Here is a 19,589-nt window from a genome sequence, read left to right on the forward strand (position 1 = left end):
GGAAGGAAGGGAAAGAAAGAATCAAAAAGAAAGGGAGGGAGAGAAAAAATGGAAGGAAGGGAAGGAAAAAATGAAAGACAAGGAAAGAAGGAGGGAAGGAAGGGAAAGAAAGAATCAAAAAGAAAGGGAGGGAGAGAAAAAATGGAAGGAAGGCAAGGAAAAAATGAAAGACAAGGAAAGAAGGAGGGAAGGAAGGGAAAGAAAGAATCAAAGAAAAAAGAAAGGGAGGGAGAGAAAAAATGGAAGGAAGGAAGGAAAAAATGAAAGACAAGGAAAGGAGGGAAGGAAAGAAGGAAGAGAAAGAAAGAATCAAAGAAAAAAGAGGGAGGGGAAAAGGTAGGAAGGAAGGGAAAAATGAAAGACAGAAGGGAAAGAAAAAAAACAGAAAAAGGGGAGGGAGGGAAAGAATGAAAGGTAGAAAACGAAGGAAGGAAGACTAAATAAATACAGTACCAACAAAACTACCATTTTTTCCCCTTTGTCAGGAAAAAAAATGCCCTTTTATCTGCAACGTTATTGCTACATATACACATATTTTCTATTCTGCCCTATAGCCCAAACTCTCTGGAAAGCTTACAGAATGTACTGAAAACATTCTGACTCGGTTTGCAGTTGTCGAACGAGGCCAATCACTCGGGCTTGCTGAACACAACCGAACCGCCAGGCTGGACCACGCCAGCTGAGCGCGCCCAACTAGGCCTCCATCCCGCCTTTTCATCCCAGCGGTTTCTGCAAAGCCTTCATCCAAATCCACGTTACCGGAAAGCAGAAGAAGAAGAACTGAATTTCCAGTTGGCCTATAAGCACAAAGCTTTAAAAAAAAAAAAAAAGTCCTGCTAACTTGGGGTGAACGTCTTGCCAAAAAAAGGCAAAAAAAATTGTTTAGGATGCTGCTTCTGTGCGGGAGGCCAAATGGGCCGATTCCGGCAAAGCACCGGGTGGAACTCACCCCAGGGCTCGCCAGGATCCTGAGAAAACTCGGCGTATGAGAGGATGGGAGCAGAGCAGTTGTTTGTTCCCGGGCCACGGGGCATACAGCAGGCAGCAGCAAATTTGAAAGAATGCAAACGGGGTGGGATCTCTGTCCAGGCACGTTGGGGAGTGTGGAAGATTCCATGCTGCCCTGCGAGAGAGACAATGATCACAGCTAGGATGGAGGAGGAGGGGGGGGGGAAGCTAGCTGAGAAATCCCTGAGAGAGAACAGCAGCCCAGAGCACAAAATTATCTTGCAGCTGCAGTGCTGCACCCACAGAAATGGGAGCCTGTGGAGGACTTGCAATTGGGGAGGGGGGGGAACCTACTCCCTAAATTTGGAGGACTAATCCTGGATCCCTAAATCTGCATCCCTGGATCTCCTGGGATCTGAGCCTTTCGTAAGGCTTGAAAAAACTTGGCTGTGTAACCAAGCTTTCGGCTCGGAATGTGTGAAGGGCCTCCGTTTCTTGGCTTTAGTGTTAGTTGGTTAATTCCACGTGTAGGTATTTTGGGAAGTTTTTAGAGTTTGGGTTTCTTTTTTTTATGGTTTGAATTGTTTTATAGTTGTAGAAAGGGATGCGGTGGCTCAGTGGCTAAGACGTTGCGCTTGTCGATCAGGAAGGTCGCCGGTTCAAATCCCTAAGCGCCGCGTAACAGAGTGAGCTCCCATGACTTGTCCCAGCTTCTGCCAACCTAGCAGTTCGAAAGCATGTAAAAATGCAAGTAGAAAAATAGGAACCACTTTTGGTGGGAAGGGAACAGCATTCCGTGTGCCTCCAAACGTTTAGTCATGCCGTCCACATGACCACAGAGACGCCTTCGGACAGTTCTGGCTGTTCGGCTTTGAAACGGAGATGAGCACTGCCCCCTAGAGTCGGGAACAACTAGCACATACGTGCAAGGGGAACCTTAAGCTATAATGGTAGAATTGCCAGCTGCCCAGAGTCACCGAATTGAGATGGGCAGCTATAGAAAGTGAAACTGGGTGGACTTCGACTCCCAGAATTTCTGGGAGTCGAAGTCCACCAGCTTCCACTAGCCAAGGTTGAGAAACATTGGCGTAAGTAAATAAATAAAAGGAAGGAAGGAAGACAGACAGGCAGGAAGTGTTGACTACCAGAAAGTCAGAGGGGGAATTCCGAACAGCAGCAAGGAAGGCAACTGGATTTTAGCAACTGTCACTTGCTGCACAAAAGTGAGAAGAGTGATTCACTCACAACTGGCTTTGCTCGTGACCCAAGAAGGCATCAACCACAGTTTACAAATCAGACTGGTTTGGTTTATAGGGCACGCTTAGCCAACGTGAAAGCAAACCACATCACAGCCTGATGCTGGGTGTGAACAGTGAACCTCACCTGCCTCAGGTGCCATTTGCATCCACGGGTCTCCTTTGGGCTCGTGGAAATGGGGCTCTTGAATATGGCAGGGGAGGGGAGGGGGCTTCCTATCCTTCCTAGCAGGAATCCCCAGAGGTATCAGCCAGGTAGAATCCCACCATTCTCAGATTCCATTTAAATGTCTCAGTTGAAAAGACCAGATTTTCAGTCTTTAGGATTATGATCCTTCCTTCCTTCCTTCCTTCCTTCCTTCCTTCCTTCCTTCCTTCCTTCCTTCCTTCCTGTCTTTTCCTTCCTTCCCTCCCCCCTCTTTACTCTTTTCCTTCCTTCCTTCCTTCCTTCCTTCCTTCCTTCCTTCCTTCCTTCCTGTCTTTTCCTTCCTTCCCTCCCCCCTCTTTACTGTCTTTTCCTTCCTTCCTTCCTTCCTTCCTTCCTTCCTTCCTTCCTGTCTTTTCCTTCCTTTCCTCCCCCCTCTTTACTGTCTTTTCCTTCCTTCCTTCCTTCCTTCCTTCCTTCCTTCCTTCCTTCCTTCCTGTCTTTTCCTTCCTTCCCTCCCCCTCCCCCCTCTTTACTCTTTTCCTTCCTTCCTTCCTTCCTTCCTTCCTTCCTTCCTTCCTTCCTTCCTTCCTGTCTTTTCCTTCCTTCCCTCCCCCTTTCCTGTCTTTTCCTTCCTTCCTTCCTTCCTTCCTTTTCCTTCCTTCCCTCCCCCCTCTTTACTGTCTTTTCCTTCCTTCCTTCCTTCCTTCCTTCCTTCCTTCCTTCCTTCCTTCCTTCCTTCCTTCCTTCCTGTCTTTTCCGTCCTTCCCTCCCCCCTCTTTACTATCTTTTCCTTCCTTCTGGTATTTTCTTACTTTTTATTTTCCTTCCTCCCTCCCTCCCTCCCTCATCCTAATAAGTCCAATGCCTTGTGATGAAGTCTTCCCAGACATCTCAAATAGTTTTTTTTTTTTTTTACAAATTTAATCATCCTTTTCACCCGCCCTCCCCAGAGTAAATAGTCATGGTATGAAACTGTGTAAAAGGAAGTGGGATTTTTTGAAGAAAGGTTACTGTAAAGTTCCAGAAGAGGATTTGAAGGGAAGTAAAATGACTAAAGAAAGAGAAAGGAAGAAGGAAGGGCCAGTTTACACTTCCTCAAACTGGGATTAATCCGAACACATTGGGAAAGCACCAGATTCAACAGCAAGGACCTACATAACATCTCTGGGAACCTTCGACTAGAATTCTATGCATATATTTAACAAATAAATATCAGGTAGTGGTAGTTTTAAAACTTTCTGCGGATTTGGACACCACTGCACTCTTTTGATTTATTTGCATATCTCCTGAAAAGCCGCACCCAATACAACCATTAATCTTGTGGTGATTATGGGGGCCGGCCTCTGGACTATCCCTTGTTGGATATACAGGAAATTTGCTGCAAACACACATTGCCTTGAAGAGTATAACTGGATTCACAAAGAGAGCTAAATCACAACATGTACAGGTAGTTTTTGGCCTACCACCTAGTTGCTTAATAAACAGTCAAAATTATAATGGGCCCAGAATAGGCACTTTTTCCGCCAGTAAAACATACCTGGCCTCTGAATCTGAGCTTGGTTGTTTTCTTGCAGACATTTCATTACCAAACTAGGTAGCATCGTCAGTGCCACAAGGGAGTAGGGTTTGCTGAGAGCACTGATGATGTTATCTAGTTCGGTAATGAGATGTCGATAAGAAAACCACCAAGCCCCAAAGACCCCCCCCAGCTCAACCCTAAGCTACAAATGTTCTCTTCTCTTAGTAAACAGGTTCTGCCCTATAAATCAATGTGGCTCAAGCTCAGCCATTTTTAAGGGGGATAGAGTTTCAACTCCCAGAATTGCCCAGCTATAGCATAAGCTGGCTGGGGAATTCTGGGAGTTGAAGTCCACCCATCTGACAGTTGCCAAGCTTCAGAAACACTGCTGTGAACTCTGTGGAATAATGTGAAACCATTAAAAAAAAGCAGTTTTGACTGCTTCAAAAGGGTATATATAAGCTAAAAGTTCAAAAATTATATACTCTGAGGGCATCCAGGGAAGAACAGCCTGGAGGGTGCCAACTGAAAAATAACCCAGAAATGCCCAGAATCCTAAACACATCACACCCTTGATCTGCAGGTAAATATGACTGATTGACATGCATTAATTCTCCCCGCACCAAACCCCCCCCCCCCAAAATCCTGGAGCCAGATTCCTCACTGACCCCCACCCAATTGATCTGTTGTAATATAGTTCCTTATGTAGGTATGGGACACCCATGGCCCAGTTCATCCCGGGCATGCAGAGCCACGCTGAACCACACAGGAGAAAACAAACTCCTAAAACGCCATAACATTCTGATAGTTCATAACATAACATCCTGAGATGTGCCCTACCATTGACGTCCAGGATTTGACCATATATAGACTGAGCAGTAGATTAGAAATTGTACTTTTACAGGCTGTTTTTCATCACATGCTATTGCTCCTCCTGCCTTTGTCCCATCTCAATAAAAGGGGCTCTCAGACCCCCAATCTGGGTCGCTCCATCCCGAGAAAGGTCGTGTCTTGTCTTTTCTCCACATTGGCCTCATGGACGAACCACGGGAACGTTACATTGATCCCCAGGCTATTGTGAAATGGGTGATTTCTTGCAGCAGGGAAAAATAGCTACAAAAGCAATAAGCAAACAACTAATGAAACCACAGTGCCAGTCTGGTTTTAATCAAATCTTTCCTATTGCCAAGATAATCAACCAACATTTGGATTCTCTTACCTACGGGGCCCAAATGCCGAGAAGGTGATATGTTCAATCTGGCAGTGGAGTATAGTATTAAAACCTTGATCTCTCATGAGCAGGCTCCTAACCAAAACCTGGTGGAAAGGTTTGGCAGTTCATGTGAAATTTCCATTTAAGGGTGGTCCTCGACTTACAACAGTTTAGTGACCGTTCAAAGTCAAAATGGCACTGAGAAAAGGGATTTATGAACATTTTATCACATTTGGGGCCTCCCCGTCCTCAACATGATTAAAATTCAGACCCTTGGCAACTCATATTTATGATGATTGCAGCGTCCTGGGTCATGTGACCCTGGTATTGGACCTGGGTACTTGAGAGACCGCCTGCTGCCAATGACCTCCAATAGACCGATTAGATCCCACAGATTAGGCCTCCTCCGAATTCCATCCGCCGGCCAATGCCGACTGGCGACTACTCGGAGGAGAGCCTTCTCTGTGGCTGCTCCGACCCTCTGGAACGAACTCCCCGTGGAGATTCGAACCCTCACCACCCTCCAGGCCTTCCACAAAGCCCTTAAAACCTGGCTGTTCCGACAGGCCTGGGGCTAAAGAGCTTTTGCCCCCCCCCCTCGAATGGTATGGTTGTTGTGTGCTTTTAAATTGTGTATTGTTCTGTTCGTCTTTTTTATCCCTTATCTGTACCCCCTTCCCTGACTTGGATTGTGAGCTGCCCTGAGTCCCCTTCAGGGAAAAGGGTGGCATATAAATGCAATAAATTCAATTCAATTCAATTCAATTTTCTGACCTTTTGATGAGCAAAGTCAAGAGGGAAGCTCGATTCAATTAACAACCGGGTTAATTACTTATCAACGGCAGTGATTCACTTAACCACTGTGGCAATGGAGGTCATAAAATGGGGCAAAACTTAAGCATTGTCTCACTTAACCAGAGAAATGTTGGGCTCAGTTGAAGGAATATCTTCAGGAGCATCCATGGCAGGGTGTGTCCAACCTTGGCAAAACTTTACAATCTGTGGACTTCAACTCCCAGAATTCCCCAACCAGAGTTGAAGTTCAAAAGTCTTCAAAGTTGCCATGGTTTGACATCTTCGATCTAAGGCACAGGTGGGCAACTATGCCCCCTTTGCTTTGCAACCTGTGGACTTCAATTCCCAGAATTCCTGAGCCAGCATGACTGGCATAGGAATTGTGGGAGTTGAAGTCCACAGGATGTAAAGGGCCCACGGTTGCCCACCCCGGTTTTAAGGGCTCCCCATGGTCACCCAGCCTAGTAGGAACCCATGCTAAAAGTGGGCCACTATGTACAGGACTAATGTCACACAATGTCAAAGTGTGAAACGAACCCCTACTGGTTGAGTTTCCACACGTCGGTAAACCATAAACCATGATTTCCATGCCCCAATGCGTGACCCGTCAAAAGCGCGGAGGACAAAATCGCGCTCGATGAAAGCGCGCATGTGACGTCATCACAGTGCGACGGAAAAAATTAAAAATTGAAATAAAATTAAAATTAAAGCAAGCCGATTCACATAAAGGTAAGGGTTAGGTTTAGGGTTAGGGTTAGGGTTAGGTTAAGGGTTAGGGTTAGGTTTAGAGCGTTAGGGTTACGTTTAGCGTTAGGTTAAGGGTTAGCGTTAGGTTTAGCGTTACGTTAACGGTTAGGTTTAGGGTTAGATTTAGGGTTAGGTTAAGGGTTAGGTTTAGGGTTAGGTTTAGGGTTAGGTTTGGGGGGGTTAGGGTAAGGTTTTAGCTTTATTTTTACATTTTTCGATCACAGCGCGATGTTTTCGTCGCGCTGTGATGACGTCAAATGCGCGCTTTCATCGAGCGCGATTTTGTCCTCCGCGATTTTGTGGTGGAACCGCCCCAATGTCTGTCAAGCTGAAATCTAGAAAGCTGAAACCAAACTACATTATGGATTAGCATTGCGAATCTAACATATTTTTGAGAGCCATCCAAAGGAGCACAGGCCACCTTCTTAAGTTCTTCCCAACCTGACGCTCTCCAAATGCATTAAACTCCAAGCTCCATCGTTCTCTAACCTCCGGGAGGACCGAAGTTGAAACCCGCTATCTCTGGAGGACCAAGGTTAGAAGAGGCTAGGAACCAAATGATGCCAACTCTGAAGAATACGGTCTTTTGTCTCTTCGATATTCCAGTTCAGTGGCTCTTGAGTCATGGATTTCCATGGAAACTTATCTTCCCAAGGAGAAGGTCAGTAATAAAAGACAGATTTTTTTTTTCCAAAAAAGGAGAAAAAAAAAGAAGAAGAAGAAGCAGAAGTTTGTCCACCAATCCGTCACAATTCGCAGCTGCGTGAGAAGACTGGACGACTTTAGGATGCTGCCACATCGCAGATTCTTTAGAATTTGTCCCCAGAATCTGTTGCAACACGTTGGGTTTCCATGGGAAACAACCAGTCAGTGTTTCTTGGCAGAAAAATGAGTGGAAAAAGGGGGATTTCCTGAAAGCAATAAAGTTTTTAAAGCTTGGTTTAGCCTAAATTGTCCTAGAATTCTGGGGTAACTTTCAATGTCTCTTACATTCTATACAAGCCTGTAGCTTGGATTACAGTATCGGCCCATGATGGAAAACCTATGGCACATGTGCCGGAGGTGCAGTGGTGGATTCCAGATCCCGTTGCAACCAGTATGGTGCAATGGGACCCGGTGTCCACCACATGAATGCGCGCAACGCACGTATATACGTACGCAGTGCGTGCATGCATCCTACCCACCTGTGACACCTCCACGAGCCTCTGAAACGCTCCAGCTGCTCGGCGGAGCATCACGCAGGCACTGTATGCGCTGTGCGCGGAAGCGCCGAAGTGTTCAAATACAGGTAAGGACAACGGAGGGTGAGCGGGTGGCCCCTCCTGAGCACCAGGGGTGGGTTTCTCGCCCCGTTCCAACTGGTTCGATTGGAACGGGGCCGTCGTCGTCGTCATGCACGCACGCAGTTCACGCATGCGTACTAGCGCCTGTGCGATGCTCCAGCTGCTCCTGGAGGATCGCGCAGGCGCTGTATGCGTTCTGCGCATGCGTGGAAGCGCAGAACTCGTCAAAACCGGATAAGAAACGCGGGCGGGTGGGTGGATCCTTCGGCGTTCCCGGAAGTTACTTACTTCCGGGTTCGCTGACCAACTGCCGCAAACCGCCTGAAACCCACCCCTCTGCCGAGCACCGTATCAGAACGGTACCCAGTGCTCCAGGCAGGCACTGGTACACCTGTACCGCGGTGTACTGCCTGCAACCCCCCCACTGCAAAGGTGACATACAGATCCCTCTCTGTGGGCACACGCACCATCACCAGCTGCTCTTCGCAGGTGCCGGAAAAGTGCCTGAAAACAGCCACAAAAATGGCCTTAAAATGGCCCGAAAAACAACCTGAAAATGCCCCCAAAATAGCCTTAAAATGGCCTGAAAAACACCCTGAAAACGTCCCTTAAAATGGCCCAAAAAACACCCTGAAAACAGCCCCCAAAATGGCCTTAAAATGCCCTGAAAAACAGCCTGGAAACGGCCTCCAAAACGGCCCAAAACAGCCAAAAAACTGGCATGAGTGCACCAGCCAGCTGGTCTCCGGCCTTCAGCGCTCCGCCCCACGCGCATGCACGCACATTCCACTTTGGGCACTCCAGTGCTGAAAAGGTTCGCCATCACTGGTACAAGTGGTCCTGGACTTAACAACAGTTCATTTAATGACCAATCCAATTTACAATGGCACTGGAAAAAAAAGTGACTTATGACCGTTTTTCACATTCGTGGCCATTGTGGTCATGCGATCAAAATCCAGAGGCTTAGCAACCTGCTCCTATTTATGACGGCTGCAGCCTCCCTGGGTCACACGATCCCCTTTTGCGACTTGTGGACAAGCAAAGTCAATGGGGAAGCCAAATTCGCTTACAACCGTGTGACTCTCTTAACAACTGCAGCGATTCACTTAACAACTAGGGCAAGGAAGGTCGTAAAATGGGGCAAAGCACAACTTTCTCAGCTACAAACAATTTTGGAATCATTTTTAGTCGTACGTCGAGAATCAACTGTACCTCTTCAATTTCAACAGTGTCCTTCTTGCAGGGAAGAGCTGGGAAAATCCACAAATCTTAAGATAGATTTAAAAAATTGGGGATGTTGGCCACCGAAACCTTGAAAACAAGATTCCTATTCTTGCTCCCAATCTTCCGATTTTAACTTCTTCTTTTTTTCATTTCAGTTACAGGCAGTTCCCAACTTACGACTACAATTGGATTTCTGTTATTAAGCAAGTCGTTGGCCAATCCTCCTCTCATCCCTCTGGCGACCGCGCTGGGACTGATCCGTGCTCTCGAACCAAAAAAGGATGCATGCCACATCATGCCTCCCAATGCCGGGATTCGCCTGCTTTTCCTTCTGTTTAACTAAAGGGTTGGATTAAGACGGCAACCGAACAAGTTCCCGCCCTGCCTGAGGATTGCAGGTGCGAGCATCTCGTGTTTATTTAAGCTGTCATTTTAAACCGCCGAGATTTTGCCTTTTCTTAAGTAAATACGTTTTGTAGGCATGCCTGCGTAAGCAGTCACTCGGGAGTTGAAAAAAAAAAACCACGAGTTTAACATTAGCAAAAAGGCTGATGATTTCCTTAATGAACAAGCCCGCTACAAATTCAATTTGCACAGGATTCGTAATCTCTTCTACTGTGGAATATATCATCAGGCCATTATACTACTGCCGCTGGAAGTAGATTTCTGCGCTATTTCCTGGTCCATTACTGTGAAATAACATCCCAAATCTGCTTGCTCTTAACTACAATCCGCCCTTAGCCATAGCAATAGCAGTTAGACTTATATACCACTTCATAGGGCTTTCAGCCCTCTCTAAGCGGTTTACAGAGTCAGCATATTGCCCCCAACAACAATCCGGGTCCTCATCTTACCCACCTCGGAAGGATGGAAGGCTGAGTCAACCTTGAGCCGGTGAGATTTGAACCGCCGAACTGCAGCTAACAGTCATGATACTTATAAATTGTGTCCTCACGACATGCTTGCCCTGTTTAATGAAGAATCAACTCGTTTCTGGTTTTGGTACTGTATGCTGAAAGATAAAACTAACCCAGTTGTCTGGGTTCATACTAAACCACTAACCCTTCCATGAAACCTTTCAGTATACTGTGTGAAAGTAGCTGCTAGGTTTGCAACAGGTCAGCTTAAGTGTTTGCTGCGAACATGGCTATCCTACGAGCCGTGGTGGCGCAGTGGTTAGAATGCAGCATTGCAGGCTAACTCTGCTCACAACTAGGAGTTCGATCCTTACCAGTAACGGTTGACTTCCCTCCTTCCGACATTGGTAAAATGAGGACCCAGTATGTTGGGGGCAATATGCTGACATTGTAAACCACTCAGAGAGGGCTGTAAAGCACTGTGAAGCAGTATATAAGTCTAAGTGCTATTGCTATCCTCTATTGGTGAATTGGGGACCCTCCATAGATTGTCAACGTAAGGTTCCCCTGCACGTATGTGCTAGTCGTTCCCGACTCTAGGGGGCGGTGCTCACCTCAGTTTCAAAGCCGAAGACCCAGCACTGTCCGAAGACATCTCCATGGTCATGTGGCCAGCATGACTAAATGCCAAAGGCGCATGGAGCGCTGTTCCCTTCCCACCAAAGGTGGTTTCTATTTTTCTACTTGCATTTTTTACATGCTTCCGAACTGCTAGGTTGGCAGAAGCTGGGCCAAGTCACAGGAGCTCACTCTGTTACGCCACTCTAGGGATTCGAACCGCTGAACTGCCCACCTTTCTGATCAACAAGCTCAACGTCTTAGCCACTGAGCCACTGCGTCCCTTACAACCTACATAGCTAATATTCTCTAACCCCAGCTTCAGCACTGCAAGCTAGGAAGACTTCCAACTAAGAGTAAAAGTACCACAGTTAGCTAAATTGGCTAATCTAACTTTCTCTGAATATCTTGCAAATATAAACTCCAATCGTTTCGGAAACTATGGTCCAAATAGCTAGTAATCCTGGGAGTTGTGGTCAAACTGTCTCTGAAAATTATGACGTGTTTTTCTCTAGAATGGTTTTAGAAATTAGGACTTTTTCAGCATCGTAAGAGCCACGCGACTGGCTGTGGTTAAGCTATGGTTCAGCGTGATGTGTGAATTCAGTAAAGGAGAAGAGAAACGTTCTCAGTCAAACTGGGACTTCTAAGAATTGTCAATTCTGGCTTAGCTGCAAAATTCAAGCAAAGGGAGGGACTTTAAAGATGGCACATTTTGTTTTCATTACCCAAATGCGACATCTGATCTAATTCAGTATAAGGAAGTTCAGTATAACAATTCCGTATAATTAAGGAAGGCAAGTGAAAATTGGTGTGTTTGTGTGTGTGTGTGTGTTAGAATTTGTGTGTATTTGGTTTTCCCTCCTATAAAGGTAACCCCTTAAAACTCTCCAGGAACGCAGCAGAAACTTCATTCTGCCGCCCCAAATCTCTCTGCAGTTTTCCACCATTCAAACCAATAAGGTCCACTCACCGCCACCAGTCAATTTAATTAAAATTAATCTGCATGCTCTCCACACCCGTCCCCAAGCTCGGCTAGCTCGTGACCCTCAAAGCATCATGAGGCAATGAATTCCACAGGCTAACCCGAGGTATCAAAAATGGCTTCTTCCATGACCCTTGCGTTGTTAGTTGGGTGGGAAGCTACCGCCGAGAGGATAATGTCACTTTCCACATAAACCAGTTAAGTTGTTGTAGGGTTAGGGAGTTGTGCCTTCCTGGAAACCCCTTCCATGTCTCCTACACAAACCATTCACTGCTGCTAAAATGCAGCATCGAGAAAGATTTGCTGTATGCTGGACTGATCATCCCGGATTGAGGCTTGCTTTCCCAGCCAATGTTAGACGTATAGCGGGTGCAGAGGTGGGTTTGGGCTCCCATTGCAACTGGTACACTGCAATGGGAGCCACCGCAGGCTCAGATGGCCTGTTTCCTTCAAATACAGGTAACCAACGAGGGTGAGTGGGCGGGCGGGCCCTCCAAACAGAGGTGGTATTCAGCAGGTTGTGACCAGTTCTGGAGAACTGGTAGCGGGAATTTTGAGTAGTTCGGAGAACCGGTAAATAACATCTCTGGCTGGCCATGCCCCCATCTATTCTCTGCCTCCCGAGTCCCATCTGATCGGGAGGAAATGGGGATTTTGCAGTGTCCTTCCCCTGCTACAGCCCCCAAGCCACGCTCACCACGACCACAGAACTGGTAGTAAAAAAAATTGAATCCCACCACTGCCTCCAAAGCACCGTTCCGCTACGGTGGCTGCTACTCCCGACAGGCACCGGTTTGCGTGTACCAGGGCGTACCGCCTGCAAACCCACTGCTGAGCTGGTGTCTTACGAATCGTAGTTTATTGGGTTTTATACTGTAAAGCAGGTTAGCATAGCAGCTGATCAGGAATCAAGTCCTGACAAGCCATGAAATACTTTGCTTAGCCTGCGTGACGCTAATGAAGATGCCAAGCAGCAGTTCATGGAAACGCAGGGGAGCACTCTTTTTCAATCACCGTCAGCCGGGCTACCATCTTTAAGGGCAGGACCTTTGGGTCAAAGTTGCCCCTATGCACTAGTGGCAGGTTGATCAATAGGAAACATGAATTCTGTTCCCCTACCATGTTTTCCCGAAAATAAGACAGGGTCTTATTTTCTTTTGACCCCCGAAATAAGCACGCGGCCTTATTTTCAAGGAGGTCTTATTATTTTTGAGGTGCAGGAGGCGGCAAGCATGGTCATCTCATGGCTACTGCTCTGTTGCAATATTTTCAGGGAGGGCTTATTTTAGGGAGAGGGCTTATTTTAGCGCATGCACTCAAAAGCCCGATTGGGCTTATTATCTAGGGAGGTCTTATTTTCAGGGAAACAGGGTAGATCCGTGATGGCGAACCGATGGTACACATGCCACAGGTGGCACGCAGATCCCTCAGCTTCGCCGCGCATGGGCGCACGCCTCCCTCAGCCAGCTGGTTTTCAGGGGTCTGCTGTGCATGTGGGGAGGGGGGAGGGGGCATGAGGGAGACGCATGTGTGAGGACGGCTTGTATGTGCGGGGTCGTGCACACACATCCACAGGGGCAGGGCACGCACGGGGATTGCATGTGCATACACAGGGGGTGTTTGTGTGGGGTCATGCACATGGGGACAGGGCGCATGGGGGCGCACATTGCATTAAGGGTGCAAACAAGCCAGTGGTGGGTTTCAAAAAATTTTTGGAACCTCTTCTGTAGGTGTGGCCTGCTTTCCGGGTCCACTGGTGGAACCTCTTCTAACTGGTTCGGTAGATTTGATGAACCGGTTCTACCGAATAGGTGCGAACTGGTAGGAACCCACCTCTGAAACAAGAGCTTTCAGCACTCTGCGCCGAAAAGATTAGCCATCACTGCCCTCGATCAAAATGCAACAATAGGTTCGGGCTGTATATGTGGTATGTGTGTACAGTCATCATTGCCCCACACATCTCCATGGGGACTTTTCTCTCTTCTCCAGGCCTTGGAGCTGCACCCCAATCTCAAGGGGGTAATTACAGAGATGTTTGTTTTCGATTGCCTCATTTAGACACAAGTGACTTTTGTGCCGTAGAGAAGCTGCTTTGTAAATGTGTGTGTGCCTATCTCCATATATATATATATATGTGTGTGTGTGTGTGTGTGTGTCTGTTTGCATGTAACTGACTGATGCAACAATTCAACATTCGGGGAAGTATTGACACCTTCTTAATTAGCCGTGTCTTCTAATGCCGTGTTTCTCAACCTTGGCAACTTTAAGCTGGGTGGACTTCCAACTCCCAGAATTCCCCGGCCAGCATGGTCCTCGACTTACAACAGTTCATTTAGCGACCACTCACAGTTAGAACGGCACAGAGAAAAGGGACTTACAACTGGTTTTTCGCACAATTTACGACGGTAAATCAGAGGATCGAAATTCAGAAGTCTTGGCAAGCAGCTCATATTTATGACCGAGTCACACGATCCCCTTTTTGCAACTTTCCGACAGGCGGAGTCAACAGGGGGAGCCAGGCTCACTTAACAACCGTGTCACTAAAACTTAACAACGGCAGTGATTCACTGAGCAACTGCGGCAAACAAAGGTTATTTAACAAATGTCTCACTTAGCAGGAAAATTTTTTGGCTCTAACGTGATCGCAAGTTGACGATTACTGTGTTTCCCCGAAAATAAGACTGGGTCTTATTTTCTTTTGACCCCTGAAATAAGTGCTGGGCCTTATTTTTGGGGAGGTCTTATTATTTCTAAGGTGCAGGAGGCTGCGAGTGTGGTCATCTCATGGCTGCTGCTGTGTTGCAATATTTTTGGGGAGGGCTTATTTTGTGGGGAGGGCTTATTTTAGTGCATGCACTCAAAAGCCCGATTGGGGTTATTATCCGTGGAGGTCTTATTTTCAGGGAAACAAGATACCTGTACTTTGCAAGATAGGAGGAGAAGGCCCAAATAGGAATGGATCGTCTGAAGCAGGAATTTTGGGGGGGGGGACTGTCCTCTATTCTGCCCCCACCAGCCCCCATTCTTTATTTCTTCAGTATCCCTTCCAGGTCAAACTAAGGGCCTGGACCATCCCTGGAGACGGACTCTTTGAAACAGCGAGCACTAAAATTAGAAGCTCTGTAACTACGCGTGGAAGCGTGGGAGGCCGTAGTGGCTAGGGAGCGAGCCTAAATTATTCCTAACTTTATTAATTACAGTGCTAGGAACACCTGAGGCAGCCTGGAGCATGCATGCCCAGAAAGACACACTGCCTTTGCGGGCACACACACCTGTGCAAAGCCTCCTCGGGCGAGAGGAAGCGGGGCCTAACAAGCAGGTCTAAAGGGCAGGGAGGTATTTAAGGCGCCACTAACCTGCTCTCCAGTCCGCCACGGCTCCATCCCGTTTCGTGTCTGGCAATCGACATCCACAATGCATTCCACTGCCAGGGAGGGGGAAAAAAGGAGGGGAAACACAATTTATCTTTTAGGTCTGTAGTTGTCATCTCCCTGCGATGCCCAGCCGAATGACCAGTCATAAAACTCCTGAAATAGCTTGAGAATCACATCCAAAGGTGCTTTTTCAGGTGGCAACTGGACTTCCTTGATTTTTCCTTTAAAGGCGTTTTGTTTCTCCTCCAAGAAGCTTCTTCAGCTCTTACCGGATGATGGGGAAATGGAAGGATGGATATATCCTTTCAGGAAGCTGGTCCTCTGCATCCTTTTATTTTTTTTTCCCCAGAAACTTTTTTTAATTTTTTGTTCTCTTACATACCATTTCAAGTATACATCCACATAGTTGTTATTCTTCTTTCTTATACATTTACTATTTTATCTAAAAGGTTATAATATACAGTTTGTGTTGCTTTGTTTACCATCCCTTCCTCCTGCTGCAACACCACCTTATTTTCCCTTTCTTTTCTCCCTCCCTCCCTTCCCTGCTTCCTTCCTTCCTCCTCTCCTTCCCCTTTCTTCTTCCCTTTCTCCTACTCCTACTCTTCCTCTTCCCCTTTCTACCCTCTCCCCTTCTCTTCTTCTCCCTTCCATCCTCTTCTCCTTACCTCTTTCTTCTTTCCCCCCATCTTCCTTTCATTCTCTCCTCCTCTCTCCCTCTCTCTTTCTTTTCTATTATTGTAGCAGTGGTGGGTTTCAAAAAATTTTGGAACCTACTCTGTGGGTGTGGCCTCCTTTATGGGAGTGGCTTGCCAGCCATGTGACCTGGTGGGAGTGGCTTGCTGGCCATGTGTTTTCTTTCTTTCTCTCTTTCTCTCTCTCTCTCTTTCTCTCTCTCCTTCCTTTTGTCTCTCTGTCCCTTTTTTCTTTTTTTCTTTCATATCTCTCACTCATTTTCTTTCTTTTTTCTTTTTTCTTTATTTCTTCCTTTCTTTCTCTTTCTCTCTCTCTCTCTCTCTCTCTGTCTGTCTGTCTGTCCGTCTTTCTGTGTGTGTGTGTGTGTGTGTGTGTGTGTGTGTGTGTGTCAGTGGTGGGTTTCAAAAAATTTTGGAACCTCTTCTGTAGGTGAGGCCTGCTTTCTGTGTCCACTGGTGGAACCTCTTCTAACTGTTTCGGTAGAGTTGATGAACCGGTTCTACCGAATAGGTGCGAATTGGTAGGAACCCACCTCTGTATTGTAGGTGTCTCTTTCAGATCTCTGTTTATGTTTCCTTGGGAATTTGCGTCCTTTTAGAGCAGGGATGTCAGACTGGATTGCATTGAGGGCCGCATCAGGGCATGCCAGCTCAATGCCACTTGTGTTGGGGGCGCCTGTGGTGGCCAGAGAGCTCTGCCAGTTAAAACGGTCTCCTGAGCTCCATTTTCACCTGCGAAGGCTTCCTGCAACCCTCTGCCAGACTTCTACGTTCCCTTACAACTCTATTCCGATCCAATGCTATAAACGTGACACTAGGAAATTCGAACCATCGTACGTACACGCCAGTTGCCAAGTGCCCAAATTTTGAACCATGCGACCCTAGGGATGCTAGGATGGTCCTAAGTGTGAGAACAGGTCATAAGTCATTTTTTTCCCCAGCACCATAATAACTTCATAACTACTAAATAACTACTAAAGGGTCCAGTGGTGGGATTCAGCCAGTTCGCACCACTTTGGGAGAACCGGTTGTTAACTTTCTGAGAAGTTTGGTGAACTGATTTTTGGAAGAAACCATTAGGGTAGAGAACCGGTTGTTAAATTATTTGAATTCCACCACTGGAACAGTTGTAAGTCGAGGACTACCTGCAATTGCCAAAAAAGATGGGGGAAAGAGGACGTCATATTAGCAGCGGGGAAAAAAGGTCGACGAGGTTTGCTCCGACTCTCAAAATTGCCCCCTGGAACGCTGAGTCCATTGCTCTTCCTACTCATCGCCTTTTAATAAGCGACCACCGACCTTCGATAAGGACACACAATACCTTCCTTTTATTCCGCTTATTACAGCCGGGGCCCCTAGAGGAAAAGCATTCCTTTTTCTACCACTAGCATTTATTCTTTGGTCCTGGAAATCTTTGCCCGTAACGTCAATTTGCAATTGACCCCCCGAGCTGGCAACACATGGAAGAGCTGCAAAGGATTCTCCTTCGCTAGTCCTCAACTTACGACCACGACCGGGCCCAAACTTTTCGTGGGTTAAGCGAGTTCGGCCCCCCCTTTTTCGACATTTCGTGTCACTGTTACTCAGTGGATCCCTGTGGTTGATAAGTGAGTAATCCAGTTGTTAAGCGAATCTGTCTTCCGTGTTGACTTTGCGCGTCAGAAGGGGGCAAAAGAGGATCATGTTACACACACCCCCCTCACACACACACCATATATAGTCCCTGGTCCATATATATTGTATGTTATCTCACCCTTTAGAACAGACTTATCCTCCAGATGGATTGTAATTTGCAGCCTTCTTCAATCCTGCTGACTTCGGAATGGCAGGAATTTTAGGCCAGGGCACAACTGGAGGGCAGCAGGTTGGAGAAGGTGGGGGGGGGGAGATTTCAAGCGACCGACAGCTGGGCGAGGAAAGCTGGCAAGTCTCACAGCGCAGCTCAAGTCAAGTACATCAATCTCTAGAAATAAACAACTGATCTCTTACTGCACTCATCCCTCTCTTCTTCCCAGCCCACAAAGATAGATACGCATCTTTGTGATGAGGTAGGGTTGGGAGAAATTAAAAGGGGAGGAAAGCTATGACAAATCTAGACAGCATCCTAAAAAGCAGAGACATCACCCTGCCAACCAAAGGGCGCATAGTCAAGGCTATGGTTTTTTCCAGTTGCAATGGATGGCTGGGACCATAAGGAAGGCTGAGCACCAAAGAATGGAGGCCTTTGAACTCTGGGGGTGGAGAAGACTCCTGCATTGAGTCCCTTGGACTGTAAGGCGATTCAACCGGTCAGTCCTAGAGGAGATCAACCCTGATTGCTCTTTGGAAGGCCATACCCTGAAGAGCAAACTCAAAGACTTTGGCCACCTAATGAGAAGGAAGAAGGACTCCCTGGAGAAGAGCTTCATGCTGGGAATGATGGAGGGCAAAAGAAGAAGGACGGCAAGGCGATCCAACCGGTCAGTCCTAGAGGAGGTCAACCCTAACTGCTCTTTAGAAGACCAGATCCTGAAGAGGAAACTCAAAGACTTTGGCCACCTAATGAGAAGGAAGAAGGACTCCCTGGAGAAGAGCCTCATGCTTTCCAGTTCCATCCTCCTGTTCAGGGCAACAAAAGATCATCAGCAGGGAGGCAGCCGGGGCGTGGCCAGCCTATTTGCCGGTTTTGCAAACTACTCAAAATTTCCGCTACTAGTTCTTCAGAACCTGTCAGAACTGGCTGGATATCACCTCTGGTCCTAAGTGTGAAAAATGGCCCTATGTCACCGTAACTTTGAACGTTCACTAAATGAACTGTCATAAGCCGAGGACTACCTGTACCATTGTAACTTTGAACAGGGTTGTTAAGTGGCGGGCTACCTATCTTCTTTCATCTTCAAATCCTTTTTCTTTTTTTTTTTTGGTCTCTGTGGGTCTCTGGAAAGGAAACCTTCCCAGTGCAAATTCCTCTCTAGGAACAAAGAGAAGGGGAGGGGAGGCTCTGAGGCCCAGCATCTGAAGGGTTAACTGATGTTTGTGCTCCGGCACCTGTTTAAAGAGAATGTGGGAATGCTAGGTCCTGCCCCTGCCCCTGCCGCTGACCCCTGGCCACCAAATCTGCTGGGGGGGAAGCAAGCCAAAATATGGAAACCATCTCCCCAGGCACGAAAAGTGACAACTTGGGGAGAATGGAATGAAAAGAGGGGGGGGGAATCTGTGTATTTAGGGGAGAGTGGGGAGGGGAGAGAGACTATACAAGGACCAGCAATGGAAGACCCCCCCCCCACTCCACACATCCATCCCTCTCCCCCTTCGTCCCCCTGCAAATGTTGACCTCTGGTTCCTTTGATTTTTTTTTTTTTAAATTTCGTGCAGCCTTTCATAGCAAGGGGAAAATCCTGTTCAACTCCCCTTTTAGAAACCTCGCCTGCCCCGTTCTGCCCTTGAGCCTGGGGAGGGTGGGGGTGGTGTGTGTGTGTGTGTGTGTGTGTGTGTGTGTGAGTGAGTGGGGGTCATCCTTCTGAAGGCCAATCCACCGCCACCGAGGTCTGGTGCCACATCTTCTGGGCCCGCGTTATAAATAGTCAGCTTTATAAATAATGCAGCATTATTCTCTCTATAATTATCTGGTGGGAAGTTTGCGGCCAGGCAGGTCTTGTGCACATGGCGGGAGGGTGGGGTGACAGCGGGCCAGCGTCCCGCTGCCGCTTTGAAGCGCCCTCTCCTCATTTACAGGCTAGCTTGGAAGCCAACCAACGGATTCTGCAAACCTGTTTCTGTGTGCGTTTGTGTGCACGCGTGGGCTTCCCAAGTGAAGATTCCAAACTGCATCCGTTTCATCCAAACCAACTTTTTAAGATGGGGTGGACTTCAACTCCCAGAATTCCCCAGCCAGCACCTTCAAGTTACCAAAGGTGAGAAAAAATAATTATAATAGGACCCTTCCAG

This window comes from Thamnophis elegans, chromosome 12, assembly GCF_009769535.1.
Source record: "Thamnophis elegans isolate rThaEle1 chromosome 12, rThaEle1.pri, whole genome shotgun sequence".
NCBI classification, from domain to species: Eukaryota; Metazoa; Chordata; class Lepidosauria; order Squamata; family Colubridae; genus Thamnophis; species Thamnophis elegans.